Source organism: Aythya marila (assembly GCF_965140915.1).
Source record: "Aythya marila genome assembly, chromosome: 19".
Lineage (NCBI taxonomy): Eukaryota > Metazoa > Chordata > Aves > Anseriformes > Anatidae > Aythya > Aythya marila.
The window spans coordinates 11,861,261-11,874,401 of NC_139060.1; the positions used below are offsets into that span (position 1 = coordinate 11,861,261).

The 13,141-nt window shown below is 35.5% G+C and overlaps 2 protein-coding genes across 13 annotated transcripts in view; one reads left to right on the forward strand and one right to left on the reverse strand.

The window, feature by feature from the left end:
* ANGPTL2 (angiopoietin like 2) overlaps positions 1 to 5,587 on the reverse strand; it is a 28,259-nt gene extending 22,672 nt beyond the window's left edge. Inside the window, exon 1 of one of the 2 annotated variants that reach the window (XM_082775560.1) lies at positions 5,092 to 5,587. The gene's annotated coding sequence lies outside the window, so the exon portion shown is untranslated. Of the gene's footprint in view, positions 1 to 4,996 lie in introns of both variants that reach the window. The other variant, XM_082775559.1, reaches the window with a different exon arrangement.
* RALGPS1 (Ral GEF with PH domain and SH3 binding motif 1) overlaps positions 1 to 13,141 on the forward strand; it is a 118,409-nt gene that overhangs the window by 55,838 nt on the left and 49,430 nt on the right. The window lies entirely within an intron of this gene.

Consider the following 13,141-nt stretch of genomic DNA (forward strand, 5'->3'; position numbering starts at 1 on the left):
TGGAAGTTGGTACAGTTATATTGCCAAACTCATCCTAGTACAGACCCAGCTAAAATCAAATTTGTGCATGCTTACCCTTCTTGGTACAATATATTATTCTATTCTTTTCTTTTTTTCTTTGCCAATACAACTGCATCTGTATGAAAACTGTTGGCAGCATTGTTGTTATAACCATATCATTTTTCATACTCCTAGCTGGAGTAAGTGCTTTGGTAACAAATAAATAAATCAGGTTGTAGATCAAATGTTGGCCTATTTATGTATATAACTGAAAGTAGGTAATAACAATTTGGTTTGTTTGGTCATTCATTGTTTGCTTAACTGAGGATGTTCCCATGATCTGGTGAAAAAGAGGTAATAAACTTTCTGAAACGGATATTGTATGTTTCAGCTTTTGATTGCTTTTTCCTGTCATTTAAACGGAAAAAGTTAATAAAATCTTTCTTTAATTTTCCTTGGAATCATTTCTGTTTTGTATTCTATCATATTTATATAGGATTTTTGGTTAGTCAAAATGTTTTACCTTTGGATTGTTATGAGTATCTTGAAATTTACAGGTGATACTTCAACAGGAGTTGGAGTATTTTACCATCTGAAATTATATAGCTGTTTCACAGTCTGTAATTTATTACTGTCATGAATCTGAAATAGTGAATTTAAAAATATTTCTACGTGCAAAGTATTACTGTTTGACATATGTTCAGAGTTGTGTTTTTTTAATCAGCTGACCTTAAGAGAAGGTGGCAATGCCAGCAATATGCTTTTTTCTTTTTTATTACACTATTTGTATAAAAAATGCACATTTAATTGTGGATGTTCCAACATGTGTACTTTTTCCATTATTTGTTCTGGTACCATCCTTCATAGGACCTCATTTTTACAAAACAGACATGCATGTATTTGTATTTAACCATTTCTTTAAGGTTTTATGAAATGTTTTACCTATCCTTGGGACTTCTGTGTACAAATGAGAATGAGGTCATATCTCCATCAGATGAAAGTATGACATGTAATAATGTAATTAAGTATTGAGTTTCCTTGAAAATGCAACCAGTAACCTTTCAGTGCTATGGCTGGTTTTTGTTGGATTATTTTTTTTTTTGTTAATAAAATAGATGTTTGCAGTATTACTCTGGAAATAAAGGTTTTTATAAAAGCCTCAGAATATGTTATGAACACTTTTGCATGTAGAACTCAAGTGGTTTGTAATGTTGAGTCTTTCAACCATTGAGAGACTAATCTCTTATCTCTGAGTGGCTGTACTGTGTTTTTTACACCCACACTTCCAGTGTTCTGCAAAGAGGAGCTGTGAGAACATTTTGGAAAAATACAAAAGTAAAATAATCAGCTCTGTAAATCTTGTGTGAAAGACCTTAACTAAGATAAGCATGGAAAATAATTGTCTAGATTCTGTACCAAAATATAAATTGTATTGTTATGGCTTTTTTTGACAGATAAGGTTCATGAAACAACCCAGTAGGTAAAAGCTCTGTAACTGCTAATAGCTGCTCCTCTTGTTTTTCTATAGTAAGCAGTTATTAATCTAGAGGACTGAAGGTATGCAAATGTCACGTACTGAGGTATATAAATGCAGCTTTTGTGTAAATGATATGTGACACTGTATCCACGCTTGGAGACTGCGTTACAGGGAAGACATTTTTCTGTACTAAACCAAGATGTTACATGAGGGGAATTATAGGGACTTCAGAAATAAAGTTATTCAGTACTGTGTAGTATAGTTACCTTTACTGCAAAGATAATCTAATTAAGAAGAAACACTTCACCATTGTGGTTTGAGGAGCAACTAATTAAGATCCTATATGATGATGGTAGCAATTCTCACTTACAAACCATGAAAAAACTGTTGTGGTTTTAGTTTTTTTTTTCTTTAGTGTTGCAACTCAGGAGCCAAGTAGGCATTTTCAGTCCATCAGGCGTCAGTTATAATAGTCATAAAGAAGGTGAAGGCGGATGTTTCCTACCTGACTTTTTACACTTAAGCAAGAGTGCTCCATCAACCGTTAAAGTAAAATAGGATTCCTTTTTTTTTAACTTATGGTATCTTTTGGGATAGTAACTATTGTTAAAGCAAAAATGATTTACAGTCATTGTCATTCTTTTCCCTTTAAAAGGCACCCAGAGTATTACATACTTAGAAAAATAATTCCAGTTTGGAATTTTATTATTTCACTCTATTTTGTGTCTATGTTTTTTTACGTCATGTTTTCTTTCTTTTGAGGGGGAGAGAGGAGGGCAGGGGGCATATCAAGTGACTTTCATCTCATTAAAGAGTGAATAGACAAGGTCTAACACTCAGAATTTATTTGCGTCATTGTATGTTGCTCATCCCGTTCTGACTGAAAGCGCTTATAGTCTAGACTAAATTGTTAAGCGTATGCCCAAGTTGAATGCACATATTTAAACTGATACTTCATGGCTCTTTAGAAATACCCAGATAGATGGAAAAACATGTATGTGAAACATACAAGATACTCACTTTTTGCATAACACTAGTTGCATAACACATTTCCCTGTATGGTTGCTTTGACTTAGTAGAAAAAAGCAGCAGTGTTACCCTACCTACAAATGAGTTTGTGTTGCTACATTAAACCACTCTAACAAAATTCAGTTCTGTGGATTAATTAGTTGTTTTTTTTTTTGTGTGTGTGTATGTTGGTCATACTTAATGTAATGAGGCTAGCAGTCATTTGATGGTCTGGCTTTTCCTACATAACCCTGCATGCTGTGGTACCATGCATTCAGCTTACTCAAGTATTTAGATACATAAATAAAAGCATATTTACAAAAGGCATAGTGTTAGATTGTATAACATTTTTGCTTGAAAAGATCAACTATTTTATTTGATTGTGTACTCACGTGTAGTTTGATATTTGTTCATTCTAAAGAAGAAACATGAAAAGCTAACAACAAATCACTGTTTCTTTAACAATATTGTCTAGAAGGATTTTTAGCGTAGGTAGTCCAGTTGTACATTTTAATGGAATTGTAAAAGCAAATGGTGCAAGGTTGTCAAAAGATGTGAATTCCTACTATACAGAGATCAGAGGTGTTTTTTGTTGTTGTTGTTTTGTTGTGATGTCTCCCTTCTCCCCCCCACCCCCCCCCAACATTAGTGTTTGCTTCTGTAGAGTCCTTTGATAGTCAGTGTTTGTGGATGTACAGTTAGCTAGCATGTTCCAGGCACCAAGCCAGTACCGTTACCTGGATTTTACAACATTATTGTAAAAAGATATATAAGCATGACTTTACTGAAGTTGCTTTCTTTCTTATTCCCTGCCACTTTTTTCAAAGCACGCACCCATGCACTGTTCATATTCTCTCACCCAAATATTCTTTTAATTGGAATTATATTAATCAATCGATTTTTCATGTAGCCTTTTTATTTAATTTGAATTATTCATTTTTATCTCAATTTAAAGGGGAAGGGACTTCCATTGATACAGATGGAATTTGTATTATTTTTTTCTTTTAGAATTAACTCCTGTAGCTTGATTTTAGGTAAAAATTATTGCTGTGAAAAAGCTGAACATTAAATTTTTTCAGTTTGGTAAAAGGAAGTTCACAGTGAAAGTACTGCACAGTGGTCTGAATGCCACGTGTGTTAGGCCAAGTTTTAAAGTTTTGCTTGAACTATAATAGAGGATAGGAAAAGGCTGACACATAGTAAGTAGCATGCAATTTCAATTTTGAAAAGGTGATGTAAAAGGAAGTTTAATTCCAAGTTCATTGGGTGGAGTTATATATATATTTTTTTTGTCACTAGTTCTTGGTTCCATTGTGAGCCATGCCACGCTTTTGACAGAAACTAATTAATTGCTTCAGAAGCTTTTATTATAATGCATTCTATACTTAGCTTTGCCCATTTAAATTTGTGTTAAAATATTGATTCAAAAACTAGCTCATACTTCTTTAAGGGAAAAAGATATTTTATTTATTTTTTCTTCACTCTGGGGAATGGATGACTAATGAAACACTTCAGAATGAGGATATCTTAGTTCCTGGAGAACTTTTGTTTTGAAATAGTACTGACTGCTTCAGGAAACTTCAAAGGATTATGTATCCTTTGCTGCCATGTAATATTTTGAAGGTTTTGGCAAAAGTATACAGCCTTTTTAGTTACAAGAAGTACATATTTCCATTCTTGATTACCAAGAGTTTTAGTAATACTGTTTGTGGGTTGTTCTTTTTGCTTTTTTTTTTTTTTTTTCCGTTCTAGACATGGAATGTAATTATTGAGGGAGTATTGTTATTGTTATTATTTCCCTTAACAGTGGCCTCACTTTATTTTTCACTTAATCCAGTCACTACCAAAAAAAATGTTTATGCTGCATGTGTACACGCGTACATGCACTTAGTACATAAGAGCCCTTAAACACATTCACATTTTAATAAATGTGATTCATTTTGCTCATGAAGAATAGTAGCTGGATCATAAAGTAAATATCTAATGTCTACACAAAGATACTCATACATGCTATGTTCTGTTCTTAAGTGAAATTTATTTTGTAGACTGTTCTAAAGTTCCAGGAACTATTGTGTCTCTTTGATCAGACATGAGTGTAAGAAAGAATAGAGATTTCATCATTTTTAATACAGGTAGCCCTTTAGAAAGGTTATCATTAGAAATTAGTATGTTCTAGAAAGTTTGTTGAAAGGTATGCAGTATTCATATGCATTTGCAGCCTGTTTGAGGAAACATGAAGCCCAAAGTTACATGCAGAATTAAATAAGATAAATTTCATATTCGAGAAAATAATGGCAAGAAGGCTCTTCAGTGCGTGACATCATAAAATATCTCAACTATTTTCACACCTAAATTTGTTTTAAATTTGTGTAAAGTTTTGCTGTTTGTATTAGGGAGCAGTAATGTCTTTGAAAAGCTTACTCATATGCAAACCAATCCGTCTTTGGACCATCAACATACAAAAGCATATGCATATTTTAAATTTAACCCATTCGTACTATGTATTCTTACCCTGTCTCCTTCGTCTTCTTTCTTCCGTCCTTAGCGTGCTTTCATCAAAGGTTATCAGAACAACTTGTCCGCACGAGTTGTGGCATCTCACTTACCAGTTTGCGTATCGGAAGTGCAACTCTTTAGTGAACGTAGCCTGGAGTCTACAGCTGAATAGCTTTGTGAACTATACTGAAGTTAGAAAAGCAAATGTCTGGATGATCTATAAAGTTATTTCCTTTCTTTTTCTTTCTTTCTTTTTTTTTTTTTTTTTTTTTTTTTTAAGATTTTTCTCAGCTTGGCTGTTCAGTCTAAGCCATGCATCTGTACGGTGTTACCGTTGAGGTACAGTAAGACTTTGTCTTGGTGAGAGAGAACTCAGCATTCCGGTTTTAAAATCGTGAGTCCATCATTTCTTGCAAGGCTAAAGCAGCCTTATTTGAACTTCAGCTCCTTTGTGGTAGACCTACATCTGGTGTGTGGGGGGGAAATAGGCAGGCGTGCAGCAAGCTGACAGGTTTTGGTTGGGCAGGCTTTTTTTTCCTCCTCCCACGAGTTCAGGGGGCTCCGCCGGTAACAGACGCGCAGGCCCCACCGCCAGCGGCCGTGGCTGCTCGGAGCCCCGGGGCGGGGCCTCGGCCTCAGCTCGGCTGCAGCAAGGGCCGGGCCGAGTGGGGCGCCTCGCTCGGGGCAGACCTGGGTTTCGCTGTTAGTTGTATTTGCGTGCGGTTTTTAAAATCTGTTTCTGTAACTGAAACTCCTTAACCGTGAGTCACGAGTTCTTGTTCACAGTGCTAAAAACGTGCAAAAGTTAGACCCGGCTAAACTGTTGTGTTGTTGCCGTTGTTTGAATAATCAGTGACAGTTTGAAATGGAAGTTATTCTTCTGGTGTGTAAAACGGTTAATCTTTAGAGTTAAGAAGAAATTCTAGAGACCGTGTTTGAGTGCGGTTTCGTTTTCAGGTCAAATGAGATGTTAGAATGTGTAACTGTATAGGATTCGTCCCCAAAATGTCGGAATGGGGGGTGGCTACTTCCTGCTCGTAAGGCTTTTTACAATGCGCTCTCTGATGGGAGAAGGAGTATTTTTCATCCAGGCATTGAAGGAGCCTCTACTAGTTTTTTACTGACGGGTCCTCTTTGATGCTGACAAATACAGCAAAGCTGCTTTATTGAGAGTACCACTAACTTTATTTATTTATTAGCACTTCCTAGGTCATTTCTATCAGGAAGCAGCATGTTCTCAAACAAAAAGGAATGCAAAATTGTCTGAATTCAAACTAACTCTTATAATAATTTAATGCAGATTGAGAATCCATAATTTGGGTGAACCCCAGTGCATTGTTTAATGCTTGCCTGATACTTCTAGTAGTCTAAAGCATGTTTCTCATTTGATTGCTATGAAGTCTTATTCCCCTGAATCTCTCTAAAAATTTGCTGTCACAGAACTTTCTATGTGCAGAATATTTCTGGTCATTAGGTATTACCTCTGTTTTTAAAAAGAATTTTTAGAATTAATGTAAAATTCATCTTTACAACATACTTAAAACTTGCTAGGAATCTTGCAAATAAATTAGCAAAATTAAAAGTGAAACTTCACAGAGCAAAGGGTACAAGAAACAATTACAAGAAAGGGGGAAAAGTGTAAAAGCATATGGAATTTCTAGTGTAATACATTTTAATCTGCTTATTTGTCCTTTGACTAATTTCAGTGTTCTTATATTGTTTTCCTCAGTTTCTTCAAAGCCCAAAGATCCTTAAAAGTGCTGGAAAAACTATGAGCAAATAAATTACTGGACCGCATTATAGGTTTCTAAAGGTTACTGACACAATTACAGTGAACTGTCTAATTGTTAAGCAGTTGGTAAAAAGGTAGTTTAAAGGTTGGTAAAAAGGTAGTTTAAAGTCTAAAAGGTAGTTTAAAATGAACTTCTTTGCTCTGTGAAGTTTATAGAATATCTGAATTATTTGGTATAGCACTTGGTGCTTGCCCTTTGGGAAGCTTACAAGAGGAATGCCCTTTCCTTGGTTTTGTAATAATTATGAATTAGAGTTTGTTGCTTTTGTCGAAGGCTTTGGGCTTCATGAAATAATTCTCAACACACTTCATAGTTGTTCCATGTGCTTTTCCTACTGATAATCTCAGAGATAATTTCCAATCAAATCCGAGATCACAGAATAGCACATTCTGCTAATACTGGCAGGTCCCAGTTATTTCTGGCTGTGAAATCTGAATTTTTTCTTCATTATCAGAGTAATTCGGCAAGGAGTGGTCTAATGTTAGACTTGGCTTTGAGAACTTGAGAAAATACTGTGAAGCAGCTGGTCATAGGAAATTAACTTTAGGTCAGCAATTACTAGCTCAAGGTAAGCAAAATAGATAAGAATATTGCAATCTTAAGGCAAACTTTGGAAAATCAGTCAAATTAACTACTTTTTCAAACAGTGTGCAGTTCAATTGCTGAATTCATTTGCCACACGATCTTTCAAAACCAAAAAATGAAGAGAGAAAAAAAGCACACAGGGACGAATAGAAGGAAAAGGTGAACAGACAGATTCAGAGAAGAAATGCCAGCCAGACTTTAACACATAAATGTTTATACAAGATCTGTCTCAGGAAGTCCCTAAACCACAGCTTAACTGGTGAGAGGAACCTGAATCTCAAAAACAGCTACTGTACCATTGCCTTTTCCTATGCTCTTTTTCCTTAGCATTCTCTGACATGGGGTAACGTGTTTTAAAACGTTGAAAAGAATCACTATTACAATATTAATTTTTTATACTATGTTTTTCATGATTCATGGGAAGACCATAAGGAAATGAATGGGGGAGAGGGAGAAATGAGAAAATTTTGTAGTACTCTTAAGAAAATCTGATTGTGCTCTGAAGGAAAGCTTTGTTGGGAATTTCTGCCAGTTTCAGCATTTTTAGGCTGTTTCAGAGGGTACAGGAATTATTCACACCAGTCAGAGGCTATTTTGGACATAAATTCTTGAACAAAACTCCACCTGAACTACTGGTAACATTTTGTTTCACATACTTATTTGAAAGTTGCTTGATTTCCAGTGTGCTTATTTGTCTGGTTTTCTGTATTAGGCTGTGTTGCTACAGTAACAAATGTGGAATGTTTAACTTCAGTGATCCAGTAGGATGAGGTTATTCAGGAAGCACTATGGCCTTATGTCCTTCTTTTAGTTTTGGGGTTGCTAAGTACGAAGTAATGATAATATTTCTTTAAATGCAGAAAGTGAGCTCATTGAGGTGGTGGGGTTTTTGTTTGTTTTTGTGTTTTTTAGTGTTTCATGTAATATTGACTTTCTGAGAAGTCTCAAATATTTACAGACACTTTTGAGTGGCCTTTTGGATTAGCAGCCCTGATTCTAAAAGATTTTTTTCTGAGGTCATCAGTGTGCTTGAGTAGAGAATGGCAAAACTTTATATAGGTCAGCAACAATTTTTGTTTGCATGAGATGCAACATGATGTTATACTGCTTAGTCGAGAATCTGGTACATCAGAAAGAGTGAATGTCTTTCAGGAATTTTCAGTTTTCTCTGAAGCACTTTAAATCAGCTGTCAAACTGAAAAACTCATTGACATCATGTTACTTTAATTTCCTTTAAAACCTGTGTATTTTTAACTACATTGCAATGTTGTATCACTTACTGCAAGAGCTCTAATATTTCCATCTGTCTCTGCCAGACTTTAGTAGAAAATGCTTGTCATATTGAGTCACTGTTATTTTCTTTGTATTCCTAAAAGGATTGATGCAGCCCATTTGTTTAAAATCTCTGCAGTAAAGGTCTCTATACAAATAAATGCTTCCATAGTAGATCTCAGAAACCACTGTTGTGGGAAAGTTAATGAAGTTTGAAAAGGCTAGTCTATATTTGTAACACTCACAGAAGTAATACCATCGCAATTAAATGCATTGGCAATTTTGTTAGTGATGTATATTCTTCCATAAAAAGCCTCTTCCTTTTTTTCTGAAAAACAAACAAAAAAACCTCTAAACCGTATAGAACAATGTTAAACATGAAAAATGAACTGCAGGTTAGTGGTTTAAGTATTCAGAGTACTCAGTCTGAAGCAAATGTTTCAGTGTTGAGCTTTTTGATAAAAGAAGCAAATGACTCTTACTCTTCTGATTAGCAAATTAAGCTCAGGCCAAAAAAAAATCATCCCAAACTATTCAGTGAATTGCATTCAATCCACAACCAGCTTTGGAAGACCAAAACCAGACTCTTTTTTTTTTTTTTTTTTTTTTTTTTTTTTACTAAGTTGTTATTTGGTGGGGAAAATAGCTCCAAGCTTATTCTTTCTCCTAAATATTAACTACTATTAAATAACAATTGCAGCGTTACCTTGAACAACTTGAGATGCTTGCACTTATGTTGTGCTTTGCATATGTTCTCAATCCTGTTTTTATGACTCAGAGGACACAAAATAGACATGACTGAGAAAGAAAAACGTAAACATTATACAATCACATTTGTGGATAGAGCTATAACAAGGAACAGACCATTGGCACACTCTTGGACCAGAGGAAGGACTGATTCTTTCTAAACTCATCCAGGAACTAGAATGTTTTCAACTTCCAGTTTACCACCTTTCTCAGTTAAGTCCAGTTAAAAAAGGTCGATTTTCTTCTGTTTTGTAACTTCAGTGACTCTTCAGTCATCTGCCTTGTATTTCTTTTTGCTTCAATTTGTTTATTGTAATCTTTTTTTTTTTTTTTTTTTTTTTTTTTACGTATCATGATGATGCAGTATAGCATCTAGCACAAAATCATAGAATTATAGAATATCAGAGTTAGGAGGGGCCCACAAGGATCATTGATACTTTTGAAAATCTCAAAGGAATTGTAAATGTGCAGTTCAGAATGTACAAATGCAGGCAGGTTGTTACAGGTGCAAAAGTGCTTGGTAGAAGGGAAGCAAGCTGTTATATGTCCAGGAAAGATTCTTGTGTTTAAATCTTTTCTTAACAGAATTTTACTAAGACTGTAATTTACTTACTAAAAATACATAAACTATAGAGTTAATCAAAGGCAAGGCAAACAGATCTTCTCATGCTAATGGCTGTGTGAAACAAATGTGGCCTAGAGGCTTAACTATCAGATGGCTTTATGAATATTTCCTCATTTCCTATAGCTGTCATTTATGAGAGAATTCTAAATAAGGAACTAAGTAAGGTCTAGACGCATTGTGTGTGACTATGGTAAGACTAGAAAAAAGTTCATTTGATGAACCACCTAAGTGAGTAGCTCAAGATAGCTGTCTAGGAAAAATGTATTAATCTCTTTTTTCTTTATGCAAGTCTGTTAAATGTTGTTTTTTATTGATACTGATCACTGCTTTTCTGTAACAATACTAATGCAGTTTATTACAAGATTTCTTATTCTTTGATACAGAAAATTGAGGGGGAAGTTTTTTTTGTGAGGCTGCATTTTGACTGACTAATGTAGATTTCTAGGGCAGACAAGGTAGACTACTATTTCCTTTCCAACTTAGATTCATTTTAGTGCTGTTTCCATAATTTTTGTGAAAAAGGTTTAATTCATTTTTGATGTGCATATCAAAAATAAAATTAATTTAACTGTTAAGAGATTTTTTTTTCTTGTACTGTGTATCTGTTTTGCATGCATATGCTAAAATGATTTCCCACACCATACCTGCAGTTTTGGCTAAATGTACATTTTACAGATAGCATTTTTCAACTTATTACTGAAAAAAGTATAGCAAGTACCGAAGCTGACGAAGAATTCTCTACTTTCTAGATAATATTATTTCTAGATAATATATTGAAACCTATCTAGCTATTTTTAACTAAAAGAAATTCTGCCATGTGTCATTCTTTTCTGTAGCACAGTTAAATTCCAAGTTCAGAAGAACAATAGAAAGAAGAAATTGTCTTAAATCCTAAGAGCTATTACTGATTTAGTTATTAACTCTTAAGTTATTATTAAGTTAATCCTTGTGTTTAGCAATGATGACACTTAGGATCTGCTAGTGAAATACTCTATTCTTCATCAAATGAGCAAATAGCAACACTCCATATCAAAATGAGTAGATTATTGGTTAGAATCCTCTTGTTTCCTTTCTGTTCTATATATAATGGTTATGACTATAAAATAAATTATATCTGTAACTTTATGTTGTATTTATGAGGAACACCTAGAGTTTATTCCATTTTGTCTCTTTAAGATTCCCACTCATCTCTCTGTCTTGCTTATAAGATTCTTAGTACTGTTTTGCATTGGATTGATTAAATCACTGAAGAGGGTTACAGCTGTTCTTCCTGACAAATCTTTACTCTTAACAAAATGTGTGTACAGAATAAGGGAAAATCAATCAGAGCAGACATTAACTTATTAGGTGTTTTTGTTCCTTCCAGAACATCTTCTAAGTAGATACCAGAAACACCTAAAAAGAGGAAAAATATGTACAGCGTTATCACTCACCTGGTCAGAGAGCAGGAGCAAAGAGATTATTCATGGTGTGCATGTACACAGGACAAAGGACAGAAAAAAGACATACTGAGGAAAGTTTATTTAGCCTGACTTCATGCTGTATTGGGTTTACATGGCAAGGTTTTTGTAGCAGGGGGCTGCAGGGGTGGTCTCTGTGAAAAGAATCCAGAAGCTGCTGGTCTTGTTTCAGTTTGCTCCTGACAGATGGACCCTGTGGTAAGAACCCATATTGGAACAGTTCTTGAAGAGCTGCTGCCTGTGGGAAGGCCCACATAGGATCAGCTCAGGAAAGACTGTATCCCATGGGAGTGACCCCATGCTGGAACAGGGGAAGAAAGTTACTGTGAAGGAGGTGTAGAGATGAAAGTGCTATAGACTGACTGCAACCCCTGTTCCCCTGCGCCACTTGGAGGGGAGTAGGTGGAAGAGGGTGGATAGGGGGAAGGTGTTTTTAGTTTTGTTTGTTGTTTGTTTGTTTGTTTGTTTTGTTTTGTTTTTCCCTCACTGCTCAAGCTTGTTAGTAATAGGTAATAAATTACATTAATCTCCCTATGCTGAGTCTGTTTTGCCCATGAGGATAATTGTTTTGTTATCTCCCTGTCCTTATCTCAAGTGTTGAGCCCTTTTAATTATATTCTCTTCCCCTTTTCCTTTGAGGAGGGGAAGTGAGAGAGCAGTTGTAGTGGAGCTCAGATGCCCAGCTGAGTAAAACCATCATACGTGCCTTCTTGTGTATTTCATTAACACAAACTTCAAAGTTTCTAAAATAGGGATAGAATGAGCAGCACCTTTAAGTGTGTTTTATCCATAGCCAGCTCTGCTTTTTACACTTAGAATACTTCTGAAATTATCTGGAGTTGCCTAAACCAAATAATGTATCAACATGCCTGGGTAAATTGTGGAATCTACACATTTCCAGTTGTGCACACACAAATTTTCTGGAAACAGTTTAACCTGGCTATTAACATCTAAGAAAACAAATAACCCATCATTTCATTTTATGTTTTGTGAGTGATAGTTTTCTCTGTAGCCAAAACAAAGCATTCCTTCTAGTCATATCAATGTATTTTTTAAACTGAAGTTTGTATTTGCACCTAAAGTTTTCCCTGTATCTTGTACTAAAATGTGCAGTATGGGGGAATACTGAGATGGAACCGTTATCTGTATGTCGTAGTCCATGTCTTCACAATGCTGCCATGGTCACCTCAGCCACATTGTGATGAGAGGGTATCATAGTGATATACGTGCTGTTGTTCTGTAGAGTGTGGTTCAGAAAGATATATACAGATACTACCCCCCCCCCCCAACTATGTTATGAGTTGTCAAGTAAATAACAATTATTGGAAGAGCAGCTGCATCCTTTTCTGCAAAGGTATATTATATCACAGTATCGTGGAATGGTTAAAGTTGGAAGATATTTCTGGAAGTCATCTGTCTCAATCCCCTGTTCAGGCAGGATGACCTAGAGCAGGTTGCCCCAGACCACATCCAGACAGCTTTTAAAGATCTCCAAGGAAGGATGCTCCACAACCTCTCTGGACAACCTGTTCTAGTACTCCATCACCCACACAGTAAAGCAGTGCTTTCTGATGTTCGGACAGACCCTCCTGTGTTCCAGTTTGTACCCATCGCCTCTTGTCCTGGCTCTGGGTACCTCTGGAAAGAGCCTGGCTCTATTCCTCTTTTGCACCTTCCC